This window comes from Pseudophryne corroboree, chromosome 7, assembly GCF_028390025.1.
Source record: "Pseudophryne corroboree isolate aPseCor3 chromosome 7, aPseCor3.hap2, whole genome shotgun sequence".
NCBI classification, from domain to species: domain Eukaryota; kingdom Metazoa; phylum Chordata; class Amphibia; order Anura; family Myobatrachidae; genus Pseudophryne; species Pseudophryne corroboree.
Genome location: NC_086450.1, coordinates 362,688,602 through 362,705,954, shown reverse-complemented (window position 1 = coordinate 362,705,954; position 17,353 = coordinate 362,688,602). Strand labels below are relative to the sequence as shown.

The 17,353-nt window shown below is 48.2% G+C and overlaps 1 protein-coding gene across 4 annotated transcripts in view; it reads left to right on the top strand.

The window, feature by feature from the left end:
* Positions 1-17,353, top strand: part of TECPR1 (tectonin beta-propeller repeat containing 1) — a 304,477-nt gene that overhangs the window by 237,607 nt on the left and 49,517 nt on the right. The window lies entirely within an intron of this gene.

Here is a 17,353-nt window from a genome sequence, read left to right as displayed (position 1 = left end):
TTCTCCTGCATCCACTAGGGACACTGGAGTATACACTTGGGTATAGACGGGTGGATTCCAAGAATTCTTTAGAAGTAAAGTTGGCTACTCCCCCTCTACACCCACTGGACATCAGTTTTAGATTAGTGCCCGAGGGAGACGGGTGCTTTCCAGGGCTGTCTCCAGTCAGATATCTTCTTTATACTTTTCTTTTCATTTTCTTTTGCTTAGTCGTCTATCAAGGCATCAACAGGCAGACTGCAAACTGCTGCAGTCTGCCTGCCCCGTGGGAAGCTGCCGGAGGAACCCCCGCGGCTTACTGAGGCCTGTGTCCGGGTCCCTGGCCATAAGACCCGCCACAGTTTACTGAGGCCGGTGTCCGTATCTTTGGCCACAGTGTCATTGTACCATGTTTACTCGCGTCCTGGCTGGCTGGCAGCGGTAAGTATATACAGTAAGTTGCGGGTTCCCCCCAGCCCATAGTACCTAGATTGTAACACACCACACCTGTCATTAGACAGCACACTAGTGTGTCAGCGCCAATCCATCCTCTCATGTGAGTTAATGGTGGTAGGGTGCTGTAGTGCAATGCTTATTAAAGCACAGTGGTGGGGTCATTCCTATGCTATAATATTTGTAATGCCCCATTACATCCTGTGCAGGCTGGGTGTGAGCTAAGACCCAGTGTCTCATAGCTCCCATGAAAGCACTTATACCGCCAGCGCCCGCAATTACAAGTGCTGGTACAGGTATGTAGCACTAAGTTGGGGTGCAGGGCTTGGCACTGTGTGGTAAGTTCCACTCCCTCACTCAGATGGGGGGCTGGTGGTCTCACTACCCGTACATCCTGACAGCCCAGGAGACCAGACTCCCTTTCCAGCTGGGCGCTCTTTCTCATTTGGATGCCCGCCATTTTCCCTGTGCTCTCCAGACATTGACAAAGTAAGTGGCACTGGGGAGTTTTTGAAGGGATACTGCGGGACTCACCTTATACTGGGTACACACTTATAGATATATCTGCAAATCAACTGATCTACAGACATATCTACAAGTGGATCGGTCAGTGTGTTGTGCATCACACTGCCCGAACTGAGGTGATCGACGTAACGAACTGGACTGGCATTTACATGCGCCTGCGCAGTTGCCAAACACCGCCAGCATTTTCAGCGAGTGTATGCATACACACAGCATGATGCGCCAATATATTTTTATATATATATATCGCCCATCAGCTGTGCTGCCGATGTGATATGTCTGTGTATGACGTTGGTCACAAAAATATTGACTGGTACACACTAGCCGACGGACCAGCAATATATCGGCTGTTTAGTAGAACAGCCGATATATATCTGCGAGTGTGTACGCACTTTTAACCATACCTATCTACCATTCATAAAGGTAAGAGGTTGGGCCTCTGCTGTAGCACTAGCCCGGCTATCCATGTAACTCCGAGAGGCGTTGGACTTCTCTTCCATTTGCACGCTCCTACACACAGATGCTCCGGCAGCAGCCAAACGCCGCCAATATGCGTTGAAGCCACGTGGGTTGCTGTGTATTATTGTGCCCTGTAATGGCAGCCCTCTATCATGTAGTGGGGATCTCACATGTCCATGTTTAACTCTTCAGCATCTGCTGTTCTTTTTTTCTGTACATGTCTCTCCCGTCTCACACAATTACGGAAGGCAGGGCAGTGGGGCATCTCCCTTTAAAGAGTTAACCCATGTAACCTGCTTATTGTGTCTAATAAGATACATTGAGACGGTAACCTGAGACCACAGCTTGGGAAGTGCTGCTGTGCTCTGCATGCAGGTCCCAGTTCTGCAAAATTGGCTATATTGTAATCCGGCTGAATACTTCATAGATATTTATTTTTTTCTTACCAGTTATTTATATAGCCCTCTTCTATGCTGATACTTTCATGTTACATACATAGTTAGTGAGGTTGAAAAGAGGCAAAAAGCCCATCGGATTCAACCTGTATTCTGTGTTAAGCTGTTCATATTATAATGCGCCTGCTGAAGTAATGGTTTAGTACCAATTGACAACTATGATTCTACCACTCCCAGATATTAATGACACTATGTTAAATGCTATAGCCCTGGATACATTTTCCAGTTAGAAATTTGTCCAATCCGTTTGTGCCCAATACTAAGATGACTTGCAGACTGCAGCTTCCACTGCTGCTTTAGTCGGACGGTCAGGAATAGGTCTGTGTATTGTTTACAAAATGATCAGGCCTACTTGGCTGCAGGGCAGTACCGATGGTGTAACGGTTATCATTATTGCTTCACAGCACTGAGGTCATGGGTTTAATTCCCACCATGGCCCACAAGGGGGGTTCACACGGAGAGATCCGTTCTTAAAATCTAAGCAATCTGACTAGATTGCTTAGATTTTAAGCATGGATCTCTCGTGTGTATGCCCCCCAGTGGTAACGATGAGTGGCCACGTGTGTAGCTATCGCCGGTGCTAGATTGGCATGCATGCATGCACAACCTAGCACATCGCTCATTTCAACCGCTGGGTGAAATGAACGGCCCCGCCCGTCCCATCACCCTTCGCTCAGCACACATCGCGCTGTGCTGAGTGAGGGGAGAGATGTGTGTTGAGCGGTCTGTGACAGATCGCTCAGCACATATCTCTCCTAATGTGTACTGGCCTTAACTGTGTGGAAAATACAAAAGGTATCCACTTTCACAGCGCCTATAAGCTAGCAACTCGTCCCACCCTTCTGGTGTACCCCTGCACCAATTAGTCACACACAAAAAATAAGAATTTACTTACCGATAATTCTATTTCTCATAGTCCGTAGTGGATGCTGGGAACTCCGTAAGGACCATGGGGAATAGCGGCTCCGCAGGAGACTGGGCACAAAAGTAAAAGCTTTATGACTAGCTGGTGTGCACTGGCTCCTCCCCCTATGACCCTCCTCCAAGCCTCAGTTAGGATACTGTGCCCGGACGAGCGTACATAATAAGGAAGGATCTTGAATCCCGGGTAAGACTCATACCAGCCACACCAATCACACCGTACAACTTGTGAACTGAACCCAATTAACAGTATGAAAAACGTAGGAGCCTCTGAAAAGATGGCTCACAACAATAAACAACCCGATTTTTGTAACAATAACTATATACAAGTATTGCAGACAATCCGCACTTGGGATGGGCGCCCAGCATCCACTACGGACTATGAGAAATAGAATTATCGGTAAGTAAATTCTTATTTTCTCTGACGTCCTAGTGGATGCTGGGAACTCCGTAAGGACCATGGGGATTATACCAAAGCTCCCAAACGGGCGGGAGAGTGCGGATGACTCTGCAGCACCGAATGAGAGAACTGCAGGTCCTCCTCAGCCAGGGTATCGAATTTGTAAAATTTAGCAAACGTGTTTGCCCCTGACCAAGTAGCTGCTCGGCAAAGTTGTAAAGCCGAGACCCCTCGGGCAGCCGCCCAAGATGAGCCCACCTTCCTTGTGGAATGGGCTTTTACAGATTTTGGCTGTGGCAGGCCTGCCACAGAATGTGCAAGCTGAATCGTACTACAAATCCAACGAGCAATCGTCTGCTTAGAAGCAGGAGCACCCAGCTTGTTGGGTGCATACAGGATAAACAGCGAGTCAGATTTTCTGACTCCAGCCGTCCTGGAAACATATATTTTCAGGGCCCTGACTACGTCCAGCAACTTGGAGTCCTCCAAGTCCCTAGTAGCCGCAGGCACCACAATAGGCTGGTTCATGTGAAACGCTGAAACCACCTTAGGGAGAAATTGAGGGCGAGTCCTCAGTTCTGCCCTGTCTGAATGAAAAATTAGGTAAGGGCTTTTATATGATAAAGCCGCCAATTCTGAGACACGCCTGGCTGAAGCCAGGGCTAACAGCATGACCACTTTCCATGTGAGATATTTTAATTCCACAGTGGTGAGTGGCTCAAACCAATGTGACTTTAGGAGACTCAACACTACATTGAGATCCCAAGGTGCCACTGGAGGCACAAAAGGAGGCTGTATATGCAGTACCCCTTTGACAAACGTCTGAACTTCAGGCACTGAAGCCAGTTCTTTTTGGAAGAATATTGACAGGGCCGAAATTTGAACCTTAATGGACCCTAATTTTAGGCCCATAGATAGTCCTGTTTGCAGGAAATGCAGGAAACGACCCAGTTGAAATTCCTCTGTAGGGGCCTTCTTGGCCTCACACCACGCAACATATTTTCGCCAAATGCGGTGATAATGTTTCGCGGTTACATCCTTCCTGGCCTTGATCAAGGTAGGGATGACTTCATCTGGAATGCCTTTTTCCTTCAGGATCCGGCGTTCAACCTCCATGCCGTCAAACGCAGCCGCGGTAAGTCTTGGAACAGACAAGGTCCCTGCTGGAGCAGGTCCTTTCTTAGAGGTAGAGGCCACGGGTCCTCCGTGAGCATCTCTTGAAGTTCCGGGTACCAAGTCCTCCTTGGCCAATCCGGAGCCACGAGTATAGTTCTTACTCCTCTCCTTCTTATGATTCTCAATACTTTGGGTATGAGAGGCAGAGGAGGGAACACATACACTGACTGGTACACCCACGGTGTTACCAGAGCGTCCACCGCTATCGCCTGAGGGTCCCTTGACCTGGCGCAATATCTGTCTAGTTTCTTGTTGAGGCGAGACGCCATCATGTCCACCTTTGGTTTTACCCAACGGTTTACAATCACGTGGAAGACTTCTGGGTGAAGTCCCCACTCCCCCGGGTGGAGGTCGTGTCTGCTGAGGAAGTCTGCTTCCCAGTTGTCCACTCCCGGAATGAACACCGCTGACAGTGCTGTCACATAATTTTCCGCCCAGCGAAGAATTCTTGCAGCTTCTGCCATTGCCCTCCTGCTTCTTGTGCCGCCCTGTCTGTTTACGTGGGCGACTGCCGTGATGTTGTCCGATTGGATCAATACCGACTGACCCTGAAGCAGAGGCCTTGCTTGACTTAGGGCATTGTAAATTGCCCTTAGTTCCAGGATATTTATGTGAAGAGACGTTTCCATGCTTGACCACAAGCCCTGGAAATTTCTTCCCTGTGTGACTGCTCCCCAGCCTCTCAGGCTGGCATCCGTGGTCACCAGAATCCAGTCCTGAATGCCGAATCTGCGGCCCTCTAGAAGATGAGCACTCTGCAACCACCACAGGAGAGACACCCTTGTCCTTGGAGATAGGGTTATCCGCTGATGCATCTGAAGATGCGATCCGGACCATTTGTCCAGCAGATCCCACTGAAAAGTTCTTGCATGGAATCTTCCGAATGGAATCGCTTCGTAAGAAGCCACCATCTTTCCCAGGACCCTTGTGCATTGATGCACTGACACTTGTCCTGGTTTCAGGAGGTTCCTGACTAGCTCGGATAACTCCCTGGCCTTCTCCTCCGGGAGAAACACCTTTTTCTGGACTGTGTCCAGAATCATCCCTATGAACAGTAGACGTGTTGTTGGAATCAGCTGCGATTTTGGAATATTTAGAATCCACCCGTGCTGACGTAGCACTACCTGAGATAGTGCTACTCCGACCTCTAACTGTTCCCTGGACCTTGCCCTTATCAGGAGATCGTCCAAGTAAGGGATAATTAAGACGCCTTTTCTTCGAAGAAGAATCATCATTTCGGCCATTACCTTGGTAAAGACCCGTGGTGCCGTGGACAATCCAAACGGCAGCGTCTGAAACTGATAATGACAGTTTTGTACCACAAACCTGAGGTACCCTTGGTGAGAAGGGTAGATTGGGACATGGAGATAAGCATCTTTGATGTCCAGAGACACCATATAGTCCCCTTCTTCCAGGTTCGCTATCACTGCTCTGAGTGACTCCATCTTGAATTTGAACCTTTTTATGTAAGTGTTCAATGATTTCAGATTTAAAATCGGTCTCACCGAGCCGTCCGGCTTCGGTACCACAAACAGCGTGGAGTAATACCCCTTTCCCTGTTGTAGGAGGGGTACCTTGATTATCACCTGCTGGGAATACAGCTTGTGAATAGCTTCCAATACTGCCTCCCTGTCGGAGGGAGACGTTGGTAGAGCAGACTTGAGGAACCGGCGAGGGGGAGACGTCTCAAATTCCAATTTGTACCCCTGTGATACTACCTGCAGGATCCAGGGGTCCACTTGCGAGTGAGCCCACTGCGCGTTGAAATTTTTGAGACGGGCCCCCACCGTGCCTGAGTCCGCTTGTAAAGCCCCAGCGTCATGCTGAAGACTTGGCAGAAGCGGGGGAGGGCTTCTGATCCTGGGAAGAGGCTGCCTGCTGCAGTCTTTTTCCCCTTCCTCTGCCCCGGGGCAGAAATGAGTGGCCTTTTGCCCGCTTGCCCTTATGGGGACGAAAGGACTGAGTTTGAAAAGACGGTGTCTTTTTCTGCTGAGAGGTGACCTGGGGTAAAAAGGTGGATTTCCCAGCCGTCGCCGTGGCCACCAGGTCCGATAGACCGACCCCAAATAACTCCTCCCCTTTATACGGCAAAACTTCCATATGCCATTTGGAATCCGCATCACCTGACCACTGTCGTGTCCATAAACTTCTTCTGGCAGAAATGGACAGCGCACTTACTCTTGATGCCAGGGTGCAAATATCCCTCTGTGCATCTCGCATATATAGTAATGCATCCTTTAAATGCTCTATAGTCAATAATATACTGTCCCTATCCAGGGTATCAATATTCTCAGTCAGGGAATCCGACCAAGCCACTCCAGCGCTGCACATCCAGGCTGAGGCGATTGCTGGTCGTAGTATAACACCAGTATGTGTGTATATACCCTTTAGGATATTTTCCAGCTTTCTATCAGCTGGTTCCTTGAGGGCGGCCGTATCAGGAGACGGCAACGCCACTTGTTTTGATAAGCGTGTGAGCGCCTTATCTACCCTAGGGGGTGTTTCCCAACGCGCCCTAACCTCTGGCGGGAAAGGGTATAATGCCAATAATTTATTAGAAATCAGCAGTTTTTTATCGGGGGAAACCCACGCTTTGTCACACACCTCATTTAATTCATCTGATTCAGGAAAAACTATGGGTAGTTTTTTCACACCCCACATAATACCCCTTTTTGTGGTACTTGTAGTATCAGAAATGTTCAAAGCCTCCTTCATTGCCGTGATCATGTAACGTGTGGCCCTACTGGACATTACGTTTGTCTCGTCACCGTCGACGCTGGAGTCAGTATCCGTGTCTGGGTCTGTGTCGACCATCTGAGGTAACGGGCGCTTTAGAGCCCCTGACGGTGTTTGAGACGCCTGGACAGGCACTAACTGATTTGCCGGCTGTCTCATGTCGTCAACAGTTTTTTGCAAAGTGCTGACACTGTCACGTAATTCCTTCCATACGACCATCCAGTCAGGTGTCGACTCCCTAGGGGGTGACATCACTATTACAGGCAATTGCTCCGCCTCCACATCATTTTCCTCCTCATACATGTCGACACAATCGTACCGACACACAGCACACACACAGGGAATGCTCTGATAGAGGACAGGACCCCACGAGCCCTTTGGGGAGACAGAGGGAGAGTTTGCCAGCACACACCAGAGCGCTATATATATACAGGGATAACCTTATATAAGTGTTTCTCCCTTCTATAGCTGCTGTATTTGTATTATCTGCCAATTAGTGCCCCCCCTCTCTTGTTTTACCCTGATTCTGTAGCAGGACTGCAGGGGAGAGTCAGGGAGCCGTCCTTCCAGCGGAGCTGTGAGGGAAAATGGCGCTTGTGTGCTGAGGAGATAGGCTCCGCCCCCTTTTCGGCGGCCTTTTCTCCCGCTTTTTTTAGGAAAACTGGCAGGGGTTAAATGCATCCATATAGCCCAGGAGCTATATGTGATGCATTTCTTTAGCCATATAAGGTTTAAAACGTGTTTTATTGCGTCTCAGGGCGCTCCCCCCCAGCGCCCTGCACCCTCAGTGACCGGAGTGTGAAGTGTGCTGAGAGCAATGGCGCACAGCTGCAGTGCTGTGCGCTACCTTATTGAAGACAGGAACGTCTTCTGCCGCCGATTTTTCCGGACCTCTTCGCTCTTCTGGCTCTGTAAGGGGGCCGGCGGCGCGGCTCCGGGACCCATCCAAGCTGAGCCTGTGATCGTCCCTCTGGAGCTAATGTCCAGTAGCCAAGAAGCCCAATCCACTCTGCATGCAGGTGAGTTCGCTTCTTCTCCCCTTAGTCCCACGATGCAGTGAGCCTGTTGCCAGCAGGTCTCACTGAAAATAAAAAACCTATTTAAACTTTTACTCTAAGCAGCTCAGGAGAGCTACCTAGCATGCACCCTTCTCGGCCGGGCACAAAAATCTAACTGAGGCTTGGAGGAGGGTCATAGGGGGAGGAGCCAGTGCACACCAGCTAGTCATAAAGCTTTTACTTTTGTGCCCAGTCTCCTGCGGAGCCGCTATTCCCCATGGTCCTTACGGAGTTCCCAGCATCCACTAGGACGTCAGAGAAAACAAATGAGGTTGAGCACACAGCACTGAGCTTTACAATTGAAACAGAGTAGCCTTATTGTTCAAGAATTTGAAGTATGTTACAATATCCACAATATCAGGAATAATTGGCTTCAGATGATTCCGAGTAAATGAAAAGTGTCTTTTCCTTTTCTTATGGGCTGACACTTACTTTAGAAATACTTGTTACGTTCATCAATAGGTATCTTTTCAGTTCTCCCGGCTTCTCAATCACACTCTCAAAGTGAAGACCCGGCTCATCATACCAACGATGACACGAACACCATGCAGATAAATGTTTTAAAAAGTTCCCACCAGGGATTTTAATAATATAATATTAAAACATCAAACTTTATTTAAAAGATAAATGTGGACAATGGGGATGGTACCAGCTCCTGAGTGAGGCTGTGCGCTCCAGCTGAGAGTATCCGGAATCCCTTAGCAAGCTGTTCTGGCAACAGCCTCAAGCATACGAGCCGGCAACGTTCCCACCGGGTCTCGTCCCAGTCCAGGTCCCACAACGTCAACACGTCTTGGAGGTCCGCCTACTTTCTCCATAGTTAGGCATTGTGTGAAGTTTGTATTTTAAGGTGCACACCTATGTCTGTTATCTCGCCATGCCTCCATAGTTAGGCATTGTGTGAAGTTTGTATTTTAAGGTGCACACCTATGTCTGTTATCTCGCCATGCCTCCATAGTTAGACATTGTGTGCCCGTTAGTGAGGGTTACCGTCTAACGTTAATTGGCTTATTTCAGCCTGCCTGCACAGCCGTTATCCCTCCTTCCTGGAGCAATACGCATTGCCTGGCATATATACACTGACTATGCCTGCTAGATAGGCATTGTACGTATTACACTATTCCTGAGCTCCCTCCCTTCTGAGGTGAGAGGTTCTTTAGTGTAGGTTGTAGACAACACACCTTAGTATAAAATCCTCAATGACAACTTGAGGAATATAAGTAACCGTCCTACCACCAATTCATGATATTATTCACACTCAGTTACTTTTGTAGGTGTTTCATGCAGGATTGTAGGTTTATAATCTCTATGTTGACTTTCCATTCTTGAGGGTGAGAGGTTTTCTCTACTTTACTCCTCCTGTGTCTGACATTCCCTATCCCTCCTATTTCTGTACCTCGAGCATATCTTAGTTTCTTTCCCTACTTTGGTGAGGGTTACTATTATGACATATACATTGGGAAGAAAAAATATTCGGGAGAAAACTCAGTTTTCTCTGCTGCTTTGTTCTTTGGACCTTTGCTTTATAGGTTCCTTCTCCTTTCTCTTCTTCCTTTGTTATCTCTGATCTCCATCTCTGCTGGGGCTTGGTTAATCTTAACTGCAGTTCAGTGGGTGTAAAGGGGGAGGAGCCAACTTAAATTCTAAAGAATTCTTAAAGTGCCAGGCTCCACTTATCCGCCCGTCTATACCCATGTGTTTGCTCCAGTGTCTCCTATGGAATCAGAGAAAGAATTTATCAGTAAGTAACAAAATCCTATTTCTCTAACGTCCTAAGTGGATGCTGGGGACTCCGTAAGGACCATGGGGAATAGCGGCTCCGCAGGAGACTGGGCACATCTAAAGAAAGCTTTAGGACTATCTGGTGTGCACTGGCTCCTCCCCCTATGACCCTCCTCCAAGCCTCAGTTAGATCTCTGTGCCCGAACGAGAAGGGTGCACACTAGGGGCTCTCCTGAGCTTCTTAGTGAAAGTTTTAGTTTAGGTTTTTTATTTTCAGTGAGACCTGCTGGCAACAGGCTCACTGCATCGAGGGACTAAGGGGAGAAGAAACGAACTCACCTGCGTGCAGAGTGGATTGGGCTTCTTAGGCTACTGGACATTAGCTCCAGAGGGACGATCACAGGCCCAGCTTGGATGGGTCCCAGAGCCGCGCCGCCGGCCCCCTTACAGAGCCAGAAGGCAGAAGAGGTCCGGAAAATCGGCGGCAGAAGACGTCCTGTCTTCAACAAGGTAGCGCACAGCACTGCAGCTGTGCGCCATTGCTCTCAGCTCACTTCACACTCCGGTCACTGAGGGTGCAGGGCGCTGGGGGGGGGCGCCCTGAGACGCAATAAAAACACCTTGGATGGCAAAAAATGCATCACATATAGCTCCTGGGCTATATGGATGCATTTAACCCCTGCCAGAATCCATAAAAAAGCAGGAGAAAAGTCCGCGAAAAAGGGGCGGAGCCTATCTCCTCAGCACACTGGCGCCATTTTCCCTCACAGCTCCGTTGGAGGGAAGCTCCCTGGCTCTCCCCTGCAGTCACTACACTACAGAAAGGGTTAAAAAAGAGAGGGGGGCACTAATTAGGCGCAGTATTAACTATACAGCAGCTATAAGGGGAAAAACACTTATATAAGGTTATCCCTGTATATATATAGCGCTCTGGTGTGTGCTGGCAAACTCTCCCTCTGTCTCCCCAAAGGGCTAGTGGGGTCCTGTCCTCTATCAGAGCATTCCCTGTGTGTGTGCTGTATGTCGGTACTTTTGTGTCGACATGTATGAGGAGAAAAATGATGTGGAGACGGAGCAGATTGCCTGTAATAGTGATGTCACCCCCTAGGGGGTCGACACCTGAGTGGATGAACTGTTGGAAGGAATTACGTGACAGTGTCAGCTCTGTATAAAAGACAGTGGTTGACATGAGACAGCCGGCTACTCAGCTTGTGTCTGTCCAGACATCTCATAGGCCGTCAGGGGCTCTAAAGCGCCCGTTACCTCAGATGGCAGATATAGACGCCGACACGGATACTGACTCCAGTGTCGACGGTGAAGAGACGAATGTGACTTCCAGTAGGGCCACACGTTACATGATTGAGGCAATGAAAAATGTTTTACACATTTCTGATAATACGAGTACCACCAAAAAAGGGGTACAGGTTGAGTCTCCCTTATCCAAAATGCTTGGGACCAGAGGTATTTTGGATATGGGATTTTTCCGTATTTTGGAATAATTGCATACCATAATGAGATATCATGGTGATGGGACCTAAATCTAAGCACAGAATGCATTTATGTTACATATACACCTTATACACACAGCCTGAAGGTAATTTTAGCCAATATTTTTTATAACTTTGTGCATTAAACAAAGTGTGTCTACATTCACACAATTCATTTATGTTTCATATACACCTTATATACACAGCCTGAAGGTCATTTAATACAATATTATTAATAACTTTGTGTATTAAACAAAGGTTGTGTACATTGAGCCATCAAAAAACAAAGGTTTCACTATCTCACTCTCACTCAAAAAAGTCCGTATTTCGGAATATTCCGTATTTCGGAATATTTGGATATGGGATACTCAACCTGTATTATGTTCGGTGAGGAAAAACTACCTGTAGTTTTCCTGAATCTGAGAAATTAAATGAGGTGTGTGATGATGCGTGGGTTTCCCCCGATAACAACGGATAATTTCTAAAATGTTATTGGCATTATATCCTTTCCCGCCAGAGGTTAGGGTGCATTGGGAAACACCCCCTAGGGGGGATAAAGCGCTCACACGCTTGTAAGGGCTCTACCTTCGCCTGAGATGGCCGCCCTTAAGGATCCTGCTGATAGAAAGCAGGAGGGTATCCTAAAAGGTATTTACACACATACTGGTGTTATACTGCGACCAGCAATCGCCTCAGCCTGGATGTGCAGTGCTGGGTTGGCGTGGTCGGATTCCCTGACTGAAAATATTGATACCCTAGATAGGGACAGTATATTTTTGCCTATAGAGCATTTAAAAGATGCATTTTTATATATGCGTGATGCACAGCGGAATATTTGCCGACTGGCATCAAGTCTAAGCGCGTTGTCCATTTCTACCAGTAGAGGGTTATGGACACGTCAGTGGTCAGGTGATGCGTATTCCAAACGGCAATTGGAAGTATTGCTTTATTAAGGGAGGAGTTATTTGGGGTCGGTCTTTCAGACCTGGTGGCCACGGCAACAGCTGGGAATTCCACGTTTGTACCCCAGGTCGCCTCTCAACATGAGAAGACGCCGTATTATCAGGCGCAGTCTTTTCGTGGACAAGCGGGCAAAAGGTTCCTCATTTCTGCCCCGTGACAGAGGGAGAGAAAAAAGGCTGCAGAAATCAGCCAGTTCCCAGGAACAGAAACCCTCTCCCGCCTCTGCCAAGCCCTCAGTATACGCTGGGGCTTTACAAGCAGAATCAGGCACGGTGGGGGGCCCGTCTCAATGAATTTCAGCGCGCAGTGGGCTCACTCGCAAGTAGACCCCTGGATCCTTCAGGTGATATCTCAGGGGTACAAATTAGAATTCGAGACGTCTCCCCCTCGCCGTTTCCTAAAGTCGGCTTTACCGATGTCTCCTTCTGACAGGGAGACAGTTTTGGAAGCCATTCACAAGCTGTATTCCCAGCAGGTGATAATCAAGATACCCCTCCTGCAACAGGTAACGGGGTATTATTCCACACTGTTGTGGTACCGAAGCCGGACGGCTCGGTGAGACCGATTCTAAATCTAAAATCTTTGAACACTTACGTACAGAGGTTCAAATTCAAGATTGAGTCACTCAGAGCAGTGATTGCGAACCTGGAAGAAGGGGACTACATGATGTCTCGGGACATCAAGGATGCTTACCTTCATGTCAAAATTTACCCTTCTCACCAAGGGTACCTCAGGTTTATGGTACAGAACTGTCACTATCAGTTCAGACGCTGCCGTATGGATGGTACACGGCACCGCGGGTCTTTACCAAGGTAATGGCCGAAATGATGATATTCCTTCGAAGGAAGTGAATTTTAGTTATCCCTTCCTTGAACAATTCCCTGATAAGGGTAAGATCCAGGGAACAGTTGGAGGTCTCAGGTAGTGTTGCGGCAGCACGATTGGATTCTCAATATTCCAAAATCGCACCTGGTTCCGACGACGTGTCTTCTGTTCCTAGGGATGATCCTGGACACAGTCCAGAAAAAGGTGTTTCTCCCGGAGGAGAAAGCCAGGGAGTTATCCGAGCTAGTCAGGAACCTCCTAAAACCGAGCCAAGTCTCAGTGCATCAATGCACAAGGGTTCTGGGTAAAATGGTGGCTTCCTACGAAGCAATCCCATTCGGCAGATTCCACGCAAGAACTTTCCAGTGGGACCTGCTGGACAAATGGTCCGGATCGCATCTTCAGATGCATCAGCGGATAACCCTGTCACCAAGGACAAGGGTGTCCCTCCTGTGGTGGTTGCAGAGTGCTCATCTTCTAGAGGGCCGCAGATTAGGCATTCAGGACTGGGTCCTGGTGACCACGGATGCCAGCCTGCGAGGCTGGGAAGCAGTCACACAGGGAAGGAATATCCAGGGCTTATGGTCAAGCCTGGAGACATCACTTCACATAAATATCCTGAAGCTAAGGGACATTTACAATGCTCTAAGCTTAGCAAGACCTCTGCTTCAAGGTCAGCCGGTGTTGATCCAGTCGGACAACATCACGGCAGTCACCCACGTAAACAGACAGGGTGGCACAAGAAGCAGGAGGGCAATGGCAGAAGCTGCAAGGATTCTTCGCTGGGCGGAAAATCATGTGATAGCACTGTCAGCAGTATTCATTCCGGGAGTGGACAACTGGGAAGCAGACTTCCTCAGCACGACCTCCACCCGGGAGAGTGGGGACTTCACCCAGAAGTCTTCCACATGATTAAAAACTCGACAGGTATTGCGCCAGGTCCAGGGACCCTCAGGCAATAAGCTGTAGACGCTCTGGTAACACCGTGGGTGTACCAGTCAGGGTATGTGTTCCCTCCTCTGCCTCTCATACCCAAGGTACTGAGATTGATAAGATGGAGAGGAGTAAGCACTATATTCGTGGTTCCGGATTGGCCAAGAAGGACTTGGTAACCGGAACTTCAAGAGATGCTCACGGAGGATCCGTGGCCTCTACCTCTAAGAAGGGACCTGCTCCAGCAAGGACCCTGTCTGTTCCAAGACTTACCGCGGCTGCGTTTGACGGCATGGCGGTTGAACGCCGGATCCTGAAGGAAAAAAGGCATTCCGGATGAAGTCATCCCTATCCTGATCAAAGCCAGGAAGGATGTAACCGCAAAAACATTATCACCGCAATTGGCGAAAATATGTTGCGTGGTGCGAGGCCAGTAAGGCCCGACGGAGGAAATTCAACTGGGTCGATTCCTACATTTCCTGCAAACAGGAGTGTCTATGGGCCTGAAATTGGGGTCCATTAAGGTTCAAATTTCGGCCCTGTCAATTTTCTTCCAAAAAGAACTAGCTTCAGTCCCTGAAGTTCAGACATTTGTAAAAGGGGTACTGCATATACAGCCTCCTTTTGTGCCTCCAGTGGCACTTTGGGATCTCAATGTAGTTTTGGGTTCCAAAAGTCACATTGGTTTGAACCACTTAAATCTGTGGAGTTAAAATATCTCACATGGAAAGTGCTCATGCTGTTGGCCCTGGCCTGGGCCAGGCGCGTGTCAGAATTGGCGGCTTTATCCTGAAAAAGCCCTTATCTGATTTTCCATTCGGACAGGGCGGAATTGAGGACTCGTCCTCAGTTTCTCCCCAAGGTGGTTTCAGCGTTTCACCTGAACCAACCTATTGGTGGTGCCTGCGGCTACCAGGGACTTGGAGGCCTCCAAGTTGCTAGACGTTGTCAGTGCCCTGAAAATATATGTTTCCAGGACGGCTGGAGTCAGGAAATCTGACTCGCTGTTTATCCTGTGTGCACCCAACAAGCTGGGTGCTCCTGCTTCTAAGCAGACTATTGCTCGTTGGATTTGTAGTACAATTCAGCTCGCACATTCTGTGGCAGGCCTGCCACAGCCAAAAATCTGTAAATGCCCACTCCACAAGGAAGGTGGGCTCATCTTGGGCGGCTGCCCGAGGGGTCTCGGCTTTACAACTTTGCCGAGCAGCTACTTGGTCAGGAGCAAATACGTTTGTAAAATTCTACAAAATTGATATCCTGGCTGAGGAGGACCTGGAGTTCTCTCATTTGGTGCTGCAGAGTCATCCGCACTCTCCCGCCCGTTTGGGAGCTTTGGTATAATCCCCATGGTCCTTACGGAGTCCCCAGCATCCACTTAGGACGTTAGAGAAAATAAGAATTTACTTACCGATAATTCTATTTCTCATAGTCCGTAGTGGATGCTGGGCGCCCATCCCAAGTGCGGATTGTCTGCAATACTTGTACATAGTTATTGTTACAAAAATCGGGTTATTATTGTTGTGAGCCATCTTTCAGAGGCTCCTCTGTTATCATGCTGTTAACTGGGTTCAGATCACAGGTAATATGGTGTGATTGGTGTGGCTGGTATGAGTCTTACCCGGGATTCAAAATCCTTCCTTATTGTGTACGCTCGTCCGGGCACAGTATCCTAACTGAGGCTTGGAGGAGGGTCATAGGGGGAGGAGCCAGTGCACACCAGATAGTCCTAAAGCTTTCTTTAGATGTGCCCAGTCTCCTGCGGAGCCGCTATTCCCCATGGTCCTTACGGAGTCCCCAGCATCCACTACGGACTATGAGAAATAGAATTATCGGTAAGTAAATTCTTATTTTTATTTCTATTAATACGGTAAAAATATCATATCCATAGGTAGCAACTGGGCCATGTTCAGAATAGATACAAAACACATGTAATTGTCTAAATGGGACTTTCCCTCTAAAACCAAAAATTAACTATGCACTGACTATGGCAGAACATAAGATAAGATAAGACTTACCCAGGCCTTGACTATCCAGTTAGGCACTTTCAATGACTGTCTTCTCTGTAAAGCTTATAGGCATCATCCAAGCTGTGTGCAGGGCAAGATGTCAATCCATAACTCAAACCACAGCTTGTTAGGTCTGCTTCTGCACAACCATGAGGATGTCACATACAACCGTCCCCTGCACCTGCATGACGTGCATGTGACAAGGGGTTACTTACCACAAAACCACCTGACTTGTCTAATAAATGACTAACGTCTCCAAAATACTTTATTACTGTATACTTACTATCTTTGTCCATTACTAAGCACCTAGATTTGTATCAAGAGCTGACTCTTACAGGAAGTCTTAAGGGGGGTACACACTGGAGAGATGTGTGCTGAGCGATCTATCACAGACCGCTCAGCGTACATCTCTCCCCCCGCTCAGCAAAGAGCGCGATGTGTGCTGAGTGAGTGCGGCGATTGGGGGGCCGCTCACTTCACACAGCGCATTGTGCATGCAGGCTCAATCTTGCACCAGCGATAGCGCATTGCTATCGCTGGGGGGCATACACACGACAGATCCGTGCATAAAATCTAAGCAATCTCGTCAGATTGCTTAGATTTTAAGCTGGGATCTCTCCATATGTACCCCCTTTTAATGTTACTCCCTGACTGATAACTCTACAATCACAGTTAAATTAACCAGTGTAAAGGCCTGTATGCATGGGCAGATGTGGGGAGAGATGTGTGCTGAGCGAACCGCTCAGCACACATCTCTCCCCCCGCTCAGCACAGCGCGATGTGTGCTGAGCGTGTGTGGGGGGTGGGGGTGGGGGGGGGCTCATTTCAACCAGCGGGTGAAATGAGCGATGTGCTAGATTGAGCCTGCAATCTAGCACCAGCGATAGCGACGCGCGGAGCCACGCATCGCTATCGCTGTGTGGGGTACACACGGACAGATCATGCTTAAAATCTGAGCAGTATAGTCAGATTGCTTAGATTATCGCTCCGTGAGTACCCCCCTTTAGCCTTAACCAAACTATCCCTGTGTTTCAGTTAAGTAACATTAATAACAGCCAGCTACCTAACACATGAATGCATTAAAACCACAAAGACAGAACATTAATAATTGGAATTTAATATGACAGAGCAGTCACAATAAGAATAATATGACACACTGTATTACAAATGTAAACAAGTTTCTTTAAAATACAAAGGAGGAATACAGAAATAGAAATAATATATGCAATTTCCTGTCAGTTGCGGAAGGAACCAT